This window comes from Rattus norvegicus, chromosome 2 (assembly GCF_021556685.1).
Source record: "Rattus norvegicus strain SHRSP/BbbUtx chromosome 2, alternate assembly SHRSP_T2T, whole genome shotgun sequence".
Classification (NCBI taxonomy): domain Eukaryota; kingdom Metazoa; phylum Chordata; class Mammalia; order Rodentia; family Muridae; genus Rattus; species Rattus norvegicus.
In genome coordinates, this window is record NC_141535.1 from 118,476,136 (window position 1) to 118,491,513 (window position 15,378).

At 43.4% G+C, this 15,378-nt stretch overlaps 1 protein-coding gene and 1 long non-coding RNA gene across 7 annotated transcripts in view; one reads left to right on the forward strand and one right to left on the reverse strand.

Annotated features, from left to right (window-relative positions):
* The window catches only part of LOC108349992 (uncharacterized), a 39,369-nt gene extending 38,863 nt beyond the window's left edge, over positions 1-506 (reverse strand). The window contains exon 1 of one of the 2 annotated variants that reach the window (XR_015671575.1): positions 306-370. This is a non-coding gene — a long non-coding RNA (uncharacterized LOC108349992). Of the gene's footprint in view, positions 1-305 lie in introns of both variants that reach the window. The other variant, XR_015671572.1, reaches the window with a different exon arrangement.
* Positions 1-15,378, forward strand: part of LOC103691527 (uncharacterized) — a 618,188-nt gene that overhangs the window by 236,506 nt on the left and 366,304 nt on the right. The gene's annotated exons all lie outside the window — the stretch shown is intronic.

A 15,378-nucleotide genomic window follows, 5' to 3' on the forward strand; every position in this document is an offset into this window, starting at 1 on the left:
GTTCGAAATAAAAAAACAAGCCTCCAGAGAAATATTTTTTCCATTACCCTCAAGGATAATAAAATACATCAACAGATATGAAACTACTAGATTAAAAATAATTCAGGACAACAATATCCGTGTTTAAAATTAAAATTTAAAACAAGCAGCAACAGGAGGACAGAGAAGCTATTTATAGTAATAAGACCCTGTGTACAAACCGCGGCATGGAAATAAGTCATAAACAAAAAGTCAAGGAGAACTAAGAAACACGTGAATTGAAGGCTTTCAACTAACAGCGAAAGCTATCTTAAAGCCTTAAATACCTCGTCATTGTCCTGCTGTGAGTCATCATGAGACAACCCAACCGAGCTTCTTGACTTCACCGGAAGTTCTGTGCTAAGCAACCGGAAATACCTTACATCACAGTGCACTCAACACTCCAGCCCTCATTCTAGCAACAGGGCACCCTGAGGGGTCTGCTACACCCCAGGGACAGAGTGGCTGATGGGACCACCCACACCCACATGCCCAGCACCAGAAAGGGTCAGACATCAGAACTGAACATGTCTCTGCTGACGTGGGTCACTTTTGCATCAACATGAATTTGAAACATTGTAATTTGGACCGCATGTATACCGGTTTCACACAACATCACCCTACACCTCAGCCAGCTTGCTGGTCACAGCCTGTAGTTGACAGCCACTTACCTTGTGACCTCACAGAACGGTCTTCAGCTTTGGCAGTTTTTATCCACCTTTGAAAAAGTTACCCCACCTCTCCAGACGTCTGTTTCCTCCTTTGTGAGGTAGAGACAATAATGCCCTGTAGCTCCCAGAGCTGTCAGAAGATCAAGTCTAATAAAGGTTGAGAAGGCTCTTACTGCAGCTCAGCCTAGAGAGGAAGAAGGCTGTTGTGTTTGCAAGGACATGATAGCAAAAAAGATGCTTCCTGCACCCTTTCCTCTCCTTTGCTTGAATGTCCACCAAAACGGCCTACCATGAGATGGGCTCAGCTAAGACACTGTGGGCACTTACTTATTTCTCCACATGTTTTGATAATGCCAAGCCTCAAGGTTCTGGGGGAATCGATGCAAAACTAATATGATGTAATTGATTAGAATACCATTTATTCCCTCCTCCTCTTCTCTCAGACTTTCTACTCATCTTACTCACATGCCATCGTCCAGATAACTGAAGAGCAGTTGAATGTCATGTTTGAATGTAGAAATGGTTTATAGCCAGATGCTGGTCCCCACTGAGTCACCCCTGTGGCATTTACTTAGCATATGAGTTATGGCTGAAGTGGGGATTGTATACGGATTGTAGCCAAACCAAAGTCAATCACATCTGGAAGCTTAGATTTGTAGGAAAAGGGGGCACAGAGAAATTCTCTGATTTGCCCCAGGTCACACGGTGTGTCATTTTCAGAGTCCTGTGCCTGTGTGCAGAACATTCCTCTCCCCAAGACCTGCCAATCCTGTTATAACCAAAACCCTGTTGGAACTCTCAAAAGATAGGTTTTGATGAAAAGTTCTTTGCTTCTCCCTGACCACCCCTAAAACCTTGTGATATTTGTTACATTGGCTATTTAATTTAAACAACAAATTGGGCAGGGTGGGGGGTGCATCTTTAGTTCTCCCCCAGTTGCTTTCGGTGCAGGTGGATTGTTCGTGAGTGGCCTCTCCCCAGCCCATCTGGTGGCTGTTTAGCTCTATTGATGTTTAGGATCCATCTCTCTGCGGAACCACATACTAGACAATGAGCAATTGAACTTGATGTTTGCCTTTTAAAAAGGTGTAATCTCCTTCTGAAGTGTGGGATGTTTCGCAGGACTTTTTTTTTTCTAATTTATCTGTCATCAACATGATGTGGGCTAGGCTCCAAGCCCGACTGCGATGTCTATCACTGTCGTTTGATGAACACCTGTTTCCACCATAGAAACGTATCTGCTGAGATGCAGAATTAAAATAATTTCAACAGCGTGGGAATAATTAGGGACCTCTTTTTTTTTTTTGAAAGGTCCACCTGTTCCAAATATCACAGTGTGTTCACGTCTGTGCAGCCGGTTCTGCTGTCTGTTTTGTGTGCTTCTGTATGAGCATATACATGGATTAGGTGTTTGTATACTTCCTAACTCTCTGGTATTCCATTAATCAAACCTATCCTCACTTTCTAGTCAGTGGTTTAAAACAGGCTTCTCTACATCCATTGAGTCAGAGGAAGAATTACTTCACAAATTCTTATGGATGAAATTTTGCAATGCCCTATTCCTTACAATGGATTGTGCCATTTGGTAAGAACAGTAATTGGGTGACTCAGAAGTTACTTATAGATGCCATTTGGTAAAGGGAAAGGTGCAGGTACTCAGATAAGGAAGGGTTCTTGGTTGAAGATGGTATATTACAACATTTCAATTAGATGTGATATATGAAATTATTTTCGTAAGTGCGTCTCTCTATTGCTTTGCACTTAAGGCTTTCTCCTGCAAGCACATTGCTGGGTCCCTCCCAAATTATAAAGGGGATGGTTGCCAACTTCAAAGTGACGTTGCTCAGGAACTGTAGTCCTCTACTTTGTGGGGTCCTCCGCGGTGTCCGTCAAGTTGTGGAACGATTTGATCCTAGCCACACTGACTTCTGTTTACATTGGATGTAACCCCATATTTATTCAAACATCCAGGAAAGCAAGGTCACAGAGGTTATTATACGAGAACATATCACAATCTGTCTTTATTTTCATAATATAGAATACAAAGTTTCTTTTTTTCCCCCTGACAGTCATGCAGAAAGGTAGCTCCCCAGCTGCCTGGCTGTCTATGCAAAGTGGCCCACAAGGCATTACACAGTAGCTTTTCAGCTGTCGGGGACACTCGGGGCAGTGGTTCTATACACAAGACTAATTACACTAATTACTCCACACCAAAGTGTGAGCTGTAAGCATGTTTTTACAATTAGGATTTAATTCCGTAAAATCCTTTATTGGGTACATTTAGAGACACAGCAGTTTCAGGCGTACCATACAATAGGGAGTGGAGTTCTCCAAATTGAATAAATGTAAATTTCAGTTTGGGCAAATAAATTAATAAATGGCAAGTGAAACCTACATTTGTGTCATGAATGCGCACTCCCATGAGGGGAACTTTCCAAGCAGGTGAATGGATGTCAGCTTTATGGTCATTAAATAACAAGCTTCTCGAGTCTCGTTGTCTAAGGTCGTATAGCACCCTTCACCTACTTCACACAACTTCTACTCCCAAGGCAGACGGCAGAAGGGCATCTCTCCCCCTGGATTCTGATCCCAGAAACCTGGAAACATGTTACTGTATGCAGCATGTACTTGGCAGATATGACTAGGTAAAGGGAATTAAGACCTAGATTATCTTAGATTGCCTTGGCAAGCTGAGTACAGCCATCAAAAGCCCTGAGAAGGAAGGAGGAGGCAGAGGCCAAGGTAGACAATGCCAGAAAGACTCAGGTGACCATCTCTGGCTTAGAAGGTGCCGAATGATGACTCAGGCAGGGAAGGGACCACCCAGGAAGGTCAGGGCACTGGATTCTGTCTGAGTTGAAGGCTCAGGGAAAGTGTGGCTTTGCCGCCCTGTGATTCCAGTTCCAGGAGGAAGAAAGCTGGCGTCCATGGCATTTCTGTTGCTTTCTGTCTTCCACATTGTTACAGCAATGTTGGGGAATCACCACAGCTTCCTGTTGGCTTCTTAGCACCTCATATTTCACATGTGTAAAGTGATAATAACATTTGCTTCCTCCTCCTGTTTTGTTTTTTTTTTTTTTTGGTTGTTGTTATGGGGTTTTTTTTGTTGTTGTTGTTGTTTTTGTTTGTTTGTTTTGGTTTTTTTTTGGTAAGAAATAAGATGGTGTCTAATATAGGTGACTGCTTTAAAATGATCAAAATTATAAAATATATGTATATATTTCTGTAAAATCAGCAGAACTATTTCTCCATAACCAAGGGCTGGGTGGATATAAGACTCTAGCATTTAAGTCTTCCACCAAAACAGTTATTAGTTAATAACTAATAACTGAAGAGAGTGCTATGTGTCCAGCTTCACTAAAAGCATCTGTTAGGATGTCTTCATCAGCCAGGCGATACATTCCAGCACATGATCTGGACAAGATAAAAACACATCGACATAATGAATATCTTACTAGATAGGAAGAACTTCCAGAGAGCTGGAGAAAGCAGAAATATTAGAACTCACTGGAGAAAAAAACTAGGTTACTTAATGCAAAGGGAACCTTAAATACTGTTTTTTAAAGGTGTATATGAAGGGGTTGTTCAGAGGCATTAAGCACTAAATAATTTTAATTAGGAAAAAACGAAGAGTGATTGAAGTATGTAACAGTTAGAAGATAAGTTAATATGACTCATGACAGGATTAAATACAATAACTGAAAATGTTTGACAAGCAACCATGGTGGAAACCATGCAAGAACTGGGCACAGGGGTATGCTATGGGAACCTTACATGGCAATGCAGAAATGCTAACAAGGGTCCAGGGGAATAACCAGGAAGCATGTTATAAACAAAAGCGTGCACTGGTGACAGAGTGTTACCTTTTGCTATTCTCTCTTTGCTTAATGTTCTAAAGTGGACATCATTCCACTTTTATAATTTTCTTCAAGTAGCACAAATAAGGGCTCACACCAGTAATATTTTCATAACTGTCAAGTTTATTCAATGTTGCCATTTCTTGATTGACAGCTGCTTTCTGCTCTGACTGTCATGGCTGTGCTGGTAAGTTTTTATTGTCAACTTGACACAACTTGATAAGAGGGGGAACCTCATTGAAGCTTTGTCCATGCCAGATTGGCCTGTGGATATGTCTATGAGAAACTGATGATTAATGGGGGGGGGGAGCTCAGCCTACTGTGGAAGGCCTTATTTCTAGGCAGGGGAGCCTGGTTGTGCAAGAAAAGCTAATGAACAAGCCAAAGAGCAAGCCAGTAAGCAGTACCCATCCATGATTTTGGCTCCAGAGTCTGTTGAGTCCCTGCCATGAATTTCCTCAATGACAAGACTGTGACCTGGAAGTGTGAGCTGAAACAAACCCTTTCCTCTCTTTTTGCTTTTGGTCTTGTTGTTTGCCATAGCAACAGGAAGAAAACTAGAACAATAGACTAGCTGCTTTATCCTTGGTACTTACTCCCTGGGAAGCACAAGAAACACAAGTGTCTAAAGTCTAGTAATGGCTTTTGCCAATTTATAAACTAGAAGGTATAAAACAGAAATAAACATTATACCCAGGCCTGACTTATGCTGTCAAGAATATGGAAGAGAGGGAAGGTGAGAGGCCTCATAGAAGAGGTAAGACATAGGCAGAAGGACCGGAGGGACACAAGGACTTGAGGGCAGAGAGGTCATGGATATGGGCTTACAAGGGCACAGGGGTATGTTAAGAGAGTGAACATTTCCTGGGGGCGTTGAGTAGAAGTTGGAAGTGAAATCATAGACAGTTGGAATAAAGGGAGAACAGAAAGCCAGAAGGAAACTTGAAGGTCTGCTTGTGCAGTGCCTAGGGGACTGGGCAGATGAGTCTGGTTTGTTTTGACATAAGCAATTAGACACCCATTTTACAAGAGTGACTCCAGGTCAAGATGGAGTGTTTACCTTCACACTGAAGTTTTATTGTGTTGACATAGTCACAGAACAGGTGTCCTCTGCGGCTGCTATTTATTGTATTGGGGTTTAGGGACTGTTTTAACTATCCTGATCTTTGGCCCAGTCAGATCCCTAAGGTAAAATTCAAACTCTTCATTCTGAGTTAAATTCGGGACTTGAGACAGTGCTCTGGTGTGCAACCTATCTGTCTTTCTCTAGCCTCTTCAGCTCATATTAGTTATACATGCTGTCTCCTCTACAATTATGCTCTCTCTTGGGATAAGAGCTCATTCTTTCAGTCTCTTATATGTGGAGGAAGGAGGATGTCCAGGAAGGTAGTTCTGTTACTGTTGTTCTTTGCTTTTTTTTTTTTTTGACATCATGTATCGAACCCCACAGCCTCAATGCAAAGATCAAGAGCTTTGGCACTGACCTATATGCTCAGTCCTCTTATTTATCCTTTATTTTGAACCATGGGCTCTTTATAATGTTCTAGATGGCTTTGAACTTATGCCGCAGGCAAGCTTTTAGCTTAGGGCATTCCTACTGCAGCCTCCTACATGCCTGGTATGTTGGGCATGTGCTAAGCCATAAATTCCTTAAAGTAATTGTTTGAAAGTCTACCCATTGGTGTCAGCTCATGTATTGCCAGTGCCTGCTCATTTCTGTTGAGATTTTTGTAACTTTAAGACGCCATTGCCTGAGGTATTTAAAAGGACCATGACAGACAGCATGCTGGATCCTCCACTGGTGTCTATCGTTTTCCCCTTTTCTGCTACACTCTCAGGCTGAATGTACAACTCTTAAGCATAAGAAGGCTCACAATTTAATTCTTCCTAAGCTACAGATATACGTGTCTGGACTCAGAAGAAAGCAAGCCTCATCTGAAGCACTTTCTCTCCCTGTAGGTTGTAGTCTTCTCTGTCTCTGTGGCTCTCTGATCTCTCAGCAGTTCGCGCCCCCTTCTCTTGGGCTCTCTCTAGCTGCTTGTCATTAGTGTTGCTCTCTGGATTCTCTCCAAATTGGCAATCTTTTTTATATAGAAAGAGCCAAAAATTGCATGCAGTTCTTGAAGCAGAGCTTTAGGAGTGTGGTGAAAAATGAGGTAATTACTCCCCACGTGAGCTGTCATGACACCCAAATAGACTCATAGGCGTTGGCTACCCCCACCCCTTTTCCTCATAAAAGGTGGTATTCACTGAGATGTGACCATATATTTCACTGAGGAAAATTTAACAAGGAAACATTTTGCTAAGTAACAAATCAGGAGATGCCAAAATATAAACAATCAAACAAAACAAAACAAAAATGAAAAACTACGACTCTTTCTTTTGGCAAATGTTAACACTTGGTAGAAATTTCACGCCCCAATTTGGTATTTTGAGTTTGATCAAGAGTTGGTAGTAGGGATGCTTTCAAGGTCCAGAGTGGATGGGCTTGGGAAGGCACTGCATTCATTCTACAGCTGAGAAGACGGCATCAGACATTTCACAGATTACTGTGCACGGAACCGGAAGTGGAACTGTACCCACCCTGTTTACCCCTGCAGGCAGGAGATGGTCACTGAGCACCGGCATGCACGCATGGTGCTCCAGCTTCTTTCGACTTTATCACTTCAGGGCCTTTGCACTGTGCCAGGAGGGTATTCTGACACTCTTATGTAAGAAGGGCCATTACTGGTCACCAAATGACCAGCCTTTCCCATCAGAGCTGGACGTTACTTCACAATGCAAAGCGGCCCAGAGTCCTGACCAGGGGCCAAAACAGTTCCCCATTGCTTTGTTATTGCTTCTTCTCAACGCACATGGAATGAAAGGACTACGTTCGTCTACTTAGTGCAGATTCCACCCCTACCCTCCCTACCTCTCTGTGAGATGTACAGAGGCTTAGTGTGCAACCCTGTGAGATGTACAGAGGCTTAGTGTGCAAGAGAATGGGAGCGTTCAGTATTGAGAGTGTGACTCTAAACTAGACACAAGTCAACAATTTATAAAATAATGGTACTCAAAATACAGAGTTCATTTCGATAATATCTGAAATGGACATCCAAGGAATACGAGTCAATGTGGCAAAATGCTTATTACAATAAATCTGATGGACTCAATGTCAGGTCTTTCAGATTGAACCTCAAAATATAATCGAACTACTGACTGTTTATAAAACATACACCTAACAGGGAACAGTACGGAAAGAGTAAACGTAATGGGACAGAAAATCAAAATATACAAAATGTAAAGCTGTACACAGTAGGTTTCATATACCACGGAGACTTTGATGAGACAGAACCGCAGAAGCGGCGAGCATTGTGAACGACAGCCTGGATAAAACACATGGGGGCTGCAGCCTTCAGAGCTCGTATTGAAGGAAACTATCAGGCTGGGGGTGTATCTTCAGTCGATAGAGCAGGTGACAAGCTTGTCTGAGGGCCAAAGCTTGCATCTTCAGAACTCATATAAAAAACTGGCCTGGCATGGCAGCCTGCGTATCGTCCAAGGGCCTGCTCAGTGGAAGCCAGAAGGAGCTGGCTGGAGAGAAAGCCTGTCTTGGGTAGTAACACAAGCCGATTGATGAGGCTTCTCAACTACCCAGCGTCAAAACACACACACACACACACACACACACACACACACACACACACGCACGCACGCACGCACGCACGCATGCACGCACGCACGCACGCACGCACACGCACACACACACGCACACACACTCACATGCACACACACACACGCATGTGAACACAAACATTCTCATACATACACATGACAAAAGAAACCTATGAAAGTCCCTCATATCCAAGGTTATAAGAAACTTAAAGCTAAAAAGGCATCATGGTTATTCTTTGACAATGGCGCAATGAAGCTAGAAGTTTAAAAATATAATAAATCACATGATAAAGCATTGTTGAAAAATGATTATCAGAGACTAAAAGCCTAGGTCATTATTAAATCAATGTGCACCAAAATGTATAGGCTATAATCATTAGGTTACCCAGGAAATTCATAAATCTAAGTAATGTTATTTTTAAGGATGGAAGAAGTAATAAATAAACATTTGCATGAAGAATTTTATTTTTATTCAAAACGTTGTTATTGTACATGTTTATTGGGTGCACTGTGGTAATTTGATATGTGTATTCACTGTGTGAATCCAATCGGGGTAATTAGCATTTCCATCTCATTAAATGGCTAAAAACATCCAAACAAGCATGAAATAGACAAAGATATTAATGAACAACAAGCAGGAACTATTGAAATAAAAAGCAGAAAATGATGGTATTTAAATCTTGGAGTCTGTCTTTTCAATAGGCCAATAAATTAAACAAACTTTAGTTTGCGTGGATTGGGAAAAAATAAATGATAAATCGTGAGCAGATATAACGTTGGTAAAAGAGATGATAATTGTAAGAAATATTTTATGAATTAAAATTATATGGTATATAATTCTATATTAATAAAAAGTAAAACTTCAATGAAGGCACTATTTTCAGGGAATGGGTAAGTTATGTGGACTGCTGGAAAAGGGAGTAAATGTTTGGCTGATGGTTGGAATTTCTAGGCTTCTGAGTAGGAGTTTGGCATAAGGTCATCCTTCCAATAACTTTTTCACTTTATTTCTTGTTTGTAAAAATGTATTTATTATTACTGTGTGCACGGATGGCGTGAGTGTAGAAGTCAGAGGACATCTCTGTGAGGCAGTCTCTCTCCTTCCACCTTTGCCTGGATGCCGGGCCCTGAACTCAGGTATCAGGCTGTCAGAGGGAGCGCTCTACCCACTAGCCAGCCTTATGTCGTTTATTCTCCCCAAAGTCTCAGCCATAATGTAAAAGACTTCTTCTAGATAATATATATATCGTTTAATCTGTTTCTCTCATTGCAAATGTGATGAAGGTTTTAGAGTTTGCTTGTTGGCCATTTCGTATGGCCACTTTCCTCTCTGTTCCTGGTTCATCTTCTGAAGAACGTGGCTATGTATGAGTAATCACTTGCCTTCGTGTCCGCATTTGTCTTAGTTTGAAACATCCTTGAATTGTTTCATTGTGCCTTTACTTCCATAAAATCTGTAATGCTATCCCATAAAGCATGCAAACCTCTCCCTTTAACTCCCCACCACTGGTGTCCTCATTAACAGCGTCTTTGAACACCACGGGGTTACGTAACAATGTGCCTGCGTTTTCCAGTACCGGACTCCTTTCCCACTCCACATCTGGAGTTTGCTTTTGTGTATGGTGTGAGGTAGGGATTGGACTTTAGGTTTCCTTCTTCCTTCACACTGCCACCTCCAGTACCATTGACAGAGCACTTGGCTTATTCAATTATTTATGGCGCCCCATCTGCACCCTACATCTTAAATGTATTCAAGTGTTCTTGAGCCCCATGGAGCTATGTGATAACACGCGCTCTCAATTATTATTGCTAAGCGATAATATTAGTTTAATAAAGTAAAACCATCTACTGCACTTAAAGATTGTTTCACTGCCTACTATTTAATTATTAGTATAGAAAAATCCACAACAAATTTAAAGGGATGTTACTAATTTTCAGAATAATTTGGAGATGATGTTCTAAATCATATAACCTTTTATCACTAGTTCAGTCGTTTTTATTCTACTAGTATAATTTTGTAGAAAATAAACCAACCATGTGAGCTAAAAAGGACAAATTAAATTATGTATTTTTTAAAAAACCCTTCCTTATGAGCAATGGTGGCATGTGACTTTAGTCCCAGCCCTCAGGAGGCAGAGGCAGGCAGATTCCTGAGTCTGGGGCCAGCCTGATCTACAGAGTGAGTTCTAGGACAGCCAGGGCTACACAGAAAAAGTGTCTCAAGAAAAAAAACCAATAATAGTAACAGCAGCAGCAGCAGCAGCAGCAGCAGCAGCAGCAGCAGCAGCAGCAGCAGTAGTAGTAGTAGTAGTAGTAGTAATAGTAGTAATGCCTTTCTTTGTTTTTACTTATTCCTTTTCCCATTTTTAAAATATAGTATTTAACAAGGCAGAAATATAACTATCACTATCTGGCAAAAGAAAATACATACATCTTACAGAAAGATAAAAATTCCCTTTAACATGGATCACCCAAATCAGTCTTGACCATGAGGCATCACATGAACACTGTAATTCAGTGAACATCTTGTGGTAGGCTGTTCGAGTCCACATGTCGAGGTGGAGTAGAGGTGCGCACATATTGGGGTAGGCTGGTTGATCCACATGTGGTGGGGGAATAGAAGCAGGAAGGTGAGAAATTGTAAAATGTTCTGATGATGAAAATCAAATCAAGTGTAGAGTCTAGAAATTTTGAAATAATTAATGAAAAGCACTTCCACCCAGTGGACAGCTCTCTCGGGCTCTCAACAGGGTTTGGATGAGTTCTCTGAGCCTGTTGCCAGTTCCCCTTGAACATTCTCTGTAAGCCTTTGGTCATTGGTAGTCTCTGATAAACCAGAGAGACCTCTCTATGCCAGGATTCTATTTCCATAGAAACCATGGTGTTCTCTGAACAGAGTACTTCTTCAGTAGTGGGCCAAGGCAGTGCCTGGATAGAGATGCAGCCAAGGTTTTGGAGTCTATGGACAGTCTGAAGAAGTCCTTCCCTTCACAGTATTTCTCAGGTGTAGACTCCATCCTCTTTGAGAGCAACAATGGTTACAAAGACCTGTAATATTATCTCCTGTGCCAACGGAGTAGATGAAGGGACTGCCCATTTACATAGCTGTGAAACTGGATTAAACCGAGTTTTGGTTGTCTGTCTCATGGGAGCCCACTATGTCACCCATCTTGCCCCCTCCCCTAAGCATGCCTGCATTTAGACAATCTTCAGCAGATGAGCAACACTCACTCTTGATATGAAGGCATTAGAGGGAAAAGATGCTTTGCCTATGGTTTCAGTAAGTAAACTTCTAACTTTAAAGCCTTTGTCTTATTTTTAATTCCTGTACAAGCCCTAGCATCTTGGCTAGAGAAAAGCACCTCCTCAGGGCATCTCAAGGTGGAAGCAGGGCCATTGTGTTACTAGCCACCATCAGGGAGGCTACAGCTTTGCAACTCACATTTCCAGTAGCACGGAGCCCCGGACTGATACCAGTTTTCTGCTCTCGAATCCAAGGTGTTAGAGGGGCAGTTATTGTAGACTGACACCAAGTCTGCTCTCATGTAACACACAGACTCTGCTTTACTTGATCCATGTCACTATGGTTGGGGTGAGGTGTAGTAAATTATCCATACCTCTTTGCTCTCGTGCCCAGAGATTTGACATCATAAGCATAGTCTGGTATTGGGGTCTTAATCCCCCCAGTTGACTAATGTATAGTTGAAGTAAATAACTACTGCCCCGGGGAGAGAAGCAGGCATTGAGAAGATTTCTGGATGTAGAAATGGCAGAACATCCATGAGTCTAGGATGACATGAGTGGGCCTGGGGTTTAGAGGCACATGTTGGGCTTGCCTGGTGAGGAGACTCCAGAAAAGACTGCTTCGGGGTATCTGACAGCTCTGGAGGAAATAAAGAGCCTGGATCAAGCCGCCGAGAAGCAAAACATAGGCTGTAGATTTGTGTGCATCTAATACTGCTCACTGTGAGGAACAACCAGGAGGAGCGGAGTGCCCACTGAGCTTCTGGAGTGGAAGGCAGGAGAAGGATGGGAGAAAACTGGTCCCCCTTGGACCTCCCATGAGGCAGAAGCAGTGCACAATGATAACATGTGCAGAGCAACTCCTATCCCACAATGCTGGAGCTGTGTAGCAGGTAGCACAACGCACTGCTCGCTTGTTTGTGGTGACAGTATAAACAGACATACCGAGAATCTAGTCACGGAGAAGTCAAGCACATATAATTATGTGCAGTGCGTAATGTTTGATAATGATAAGGATTGATAAATGACTGTGTTCCCAGTTCATGTACATACTATACTGTATTTTTATCATTATTTCAGAACGTAGTCTTCCTACTTGTGAAGGAAAAGTTGAATGAAAAAAACAGCCTGCGTTAGGCAGAGCAGCCTTGTACCTCTCATGGCCTCCATGTATCAAGAGACCTGTTAAGTGCTTGACCCATCCCTGTCAGCTTATGCAGATGGACTCTGTGATTTGGGTGCAGGGGTCTGGGGTTCCAATTTTGCCTCTCTGCCCTTAGGAGCTGTATTCATCTGGCTGTATTAGAATGCATTTCTGTATGACTTTAGACAAGTCATTTAACTGGTCCATGTATGTATCCAATGGCGTCTCCTAGCTGATGGTGTCTTGGTATCGGGTGGTGTCTCCTAGCTGATGGTATCTCCATATCCAATGGTGTCTCACATCTGATGGTATGCTCTACCTTTCTAAACATGACAAGCATTCAGAGCACTCGAACATGAGTGTGAGCAGTAGTTCAGTTCAGGGAAGGGGAGATGGGTGGATTACCGAGGCAGGGGAGATGGGTGGATTACCGAGGCAGGGGAGATGGGTGGATTACCGAGGCAGGGGAGATGGGTGGATTACCGAGGCAGGGGAGATGGGTGGATTACCGAGGCAGGGGAGATGGGTGGATTACCGAGGCAGGGGAGATGGGTGGATTACCGAGGCAGGGGAGATGGGTGGATTACCGAGCTCTCAAGTACATGCTTCCATGTGTGCAGTTTTTAATGTGAGTCTGGGGGACTGACCTCAGGTCTTTGTGATTCCAGAGCAAGCACTTTAATAACTGAGCCATCTCCCCAGCCTCCCAGAAATCAGAAAATTCTAATGTTATTATGGGGTTGATGAAACTGTGTGGCATATTCCCTTGACAGAGTGAACCATCTGTCCTCTCTGGGAGTCACAGAAGTGCTCTATTTTCTAGATCGAGTTCCTACAGGTCTGCAAGCTGAGTGTTGAGGGACATTCAGTATGACTTTTCTGTATGTTTGAGTTAAGTCACCATGCATTTGTCCAAAGCTGGGCTTACTACACTTTAAAGGGACAGCAATGGTGACTCCAGAGAAAGCTCATATCAGACTCAAAGTCAGTGAGTGGTGACCATCTTTAGGCCCTGTCCTCTCCAAGTGTCTTCCCATTTGCTCAGGCAGTAGATATGTATGGAGCACATACTGTGTGCTGAGAACAGGAGTGATGGGGGAGATCTGTAATAGTAGAGGGGACCCACAAGTCCCTCCCTCCTTGTAGCCACAGCCTGATATGCAGAGAAAGCAAGCGTGTGCACAGATAAGCTCCCTCTCTGTGTGAGTATTGATAAAAGATATGAAGGGGAGAGATTGATCCTGTCTGGGAGAGTGGTAAGAGGACCCCACTGACATGGAGAAGTCACAGGGGTCTCTCTGAAGACACTCTCCAGAGCTGAGGGATTGGGGATGAGGAGAAAGTATCTGGAGAGTGGAGGATGTCTACAGACAGCAGCTGGGCCCCTCACTTTGTTCCTGTTTCTGTGAAGGTAGCTTTACACTGCTGCCTTCCTGGCCTCTTGCCTGTGTACATCCCGAACATTCTGGTCCAGAACTTTACTTCCTCTCCGTCCACACACCTGGACTTTGCCCCTCTCCTTTCCACTGTATTCCACAATGATCTCCTCTCTCCCAACTATAAACTGAAAACGTCGCTTGTCTGTGCTTTTGGGCCTGAGCTGGTAGGATTGGGACTAATAGAAGATACCCTGAGACTCTTGGATCATGTCAAATGCCTGAGCCTGGCTCACCCTTCCATCGCCCAAGGCAGGTTTTAGACCACAACCCTTGTTCACAGTGAAGGCCAGGAATACCCTGGTCGGCCTGCTCATTTCTCCTCCACAACTCCAGAAGAGTTCATGGTGACTCTCCGGACACCACCTACTCATGACAGTCCATGTCTCCTCTGCTGGTTGGCAGGTAGGGGCTGCTCAAAGAATCTATGGTTCCTTCGAGGTAAACAGTCTGCTGCAGTCTGCTGTCCCTCACGCTTTATTCTTGAAATACACTGAGCGGTTGCAAAGCCTTAGCCTGTTTACTGTATGTGATTCTTATATTGTTTTACTCCACTGTCAACTCTTGGGATGGGTTTTTTTCTTCTGACATAATTTCATTTCTTTATCCTTGTATATTCCCCTCTAAAACACCTCTGTAGTTTGGCTGTGAAATGCCCCTGCAGAGTCATGTGTTTATGTGCCTCCTTCCGAGGTAGTGGGGGTGGGGCTCGGGGAGTTTGGAAAGCTGTAGAACCTTTGGGTTGAGCACCATCATGGGAGCACCCTCAACTGAGGAGTAAGTCAAGAGGGCAGATTCTGAAGTTGAAGCCCAGCCCTACTTCTTCCTCACTGCTCTCTTGCTTGCTGCTTATGTGCGGGATGTAATCAACCACCGTGTTCCTACTTCCTGCACTGCCTTCCCTCAGCTTTCTCCTTGTCAGGCATTTGTCACAGCAGTGTGAAAGGCAGCCAAAGCATTCTTCATGGAAAGTACTTGGAAGGGTGATAGGACTGTGACAGGATATGTGGGGCAGGACTTTGAGAGGCATCAACATTATGCGATCACGTGTCAAATGAGAGGTGGTGGAGAGCGTGCCATATCTCAGGAGGACCCAAGCATGCTCTGAACTCCAAGATCCTTACAGTGGGCCAGCAGTGTGCCTCAGTGGGTAAACACATCTGCCACGGACTCTGATGACACGGGTGCAGTCCCCAGACTCACATGGTAGAAGGACAGAACTGGCTCCCACTAGTTGTCCTCTGACCTCTGTGTGCATTTACCATGGCACATATGCACAAGCACACGCATGAGCACATGTGTGTGCATGCACACACCAACAATAAATAAATACATTTTTTAAAAAGCCTGAA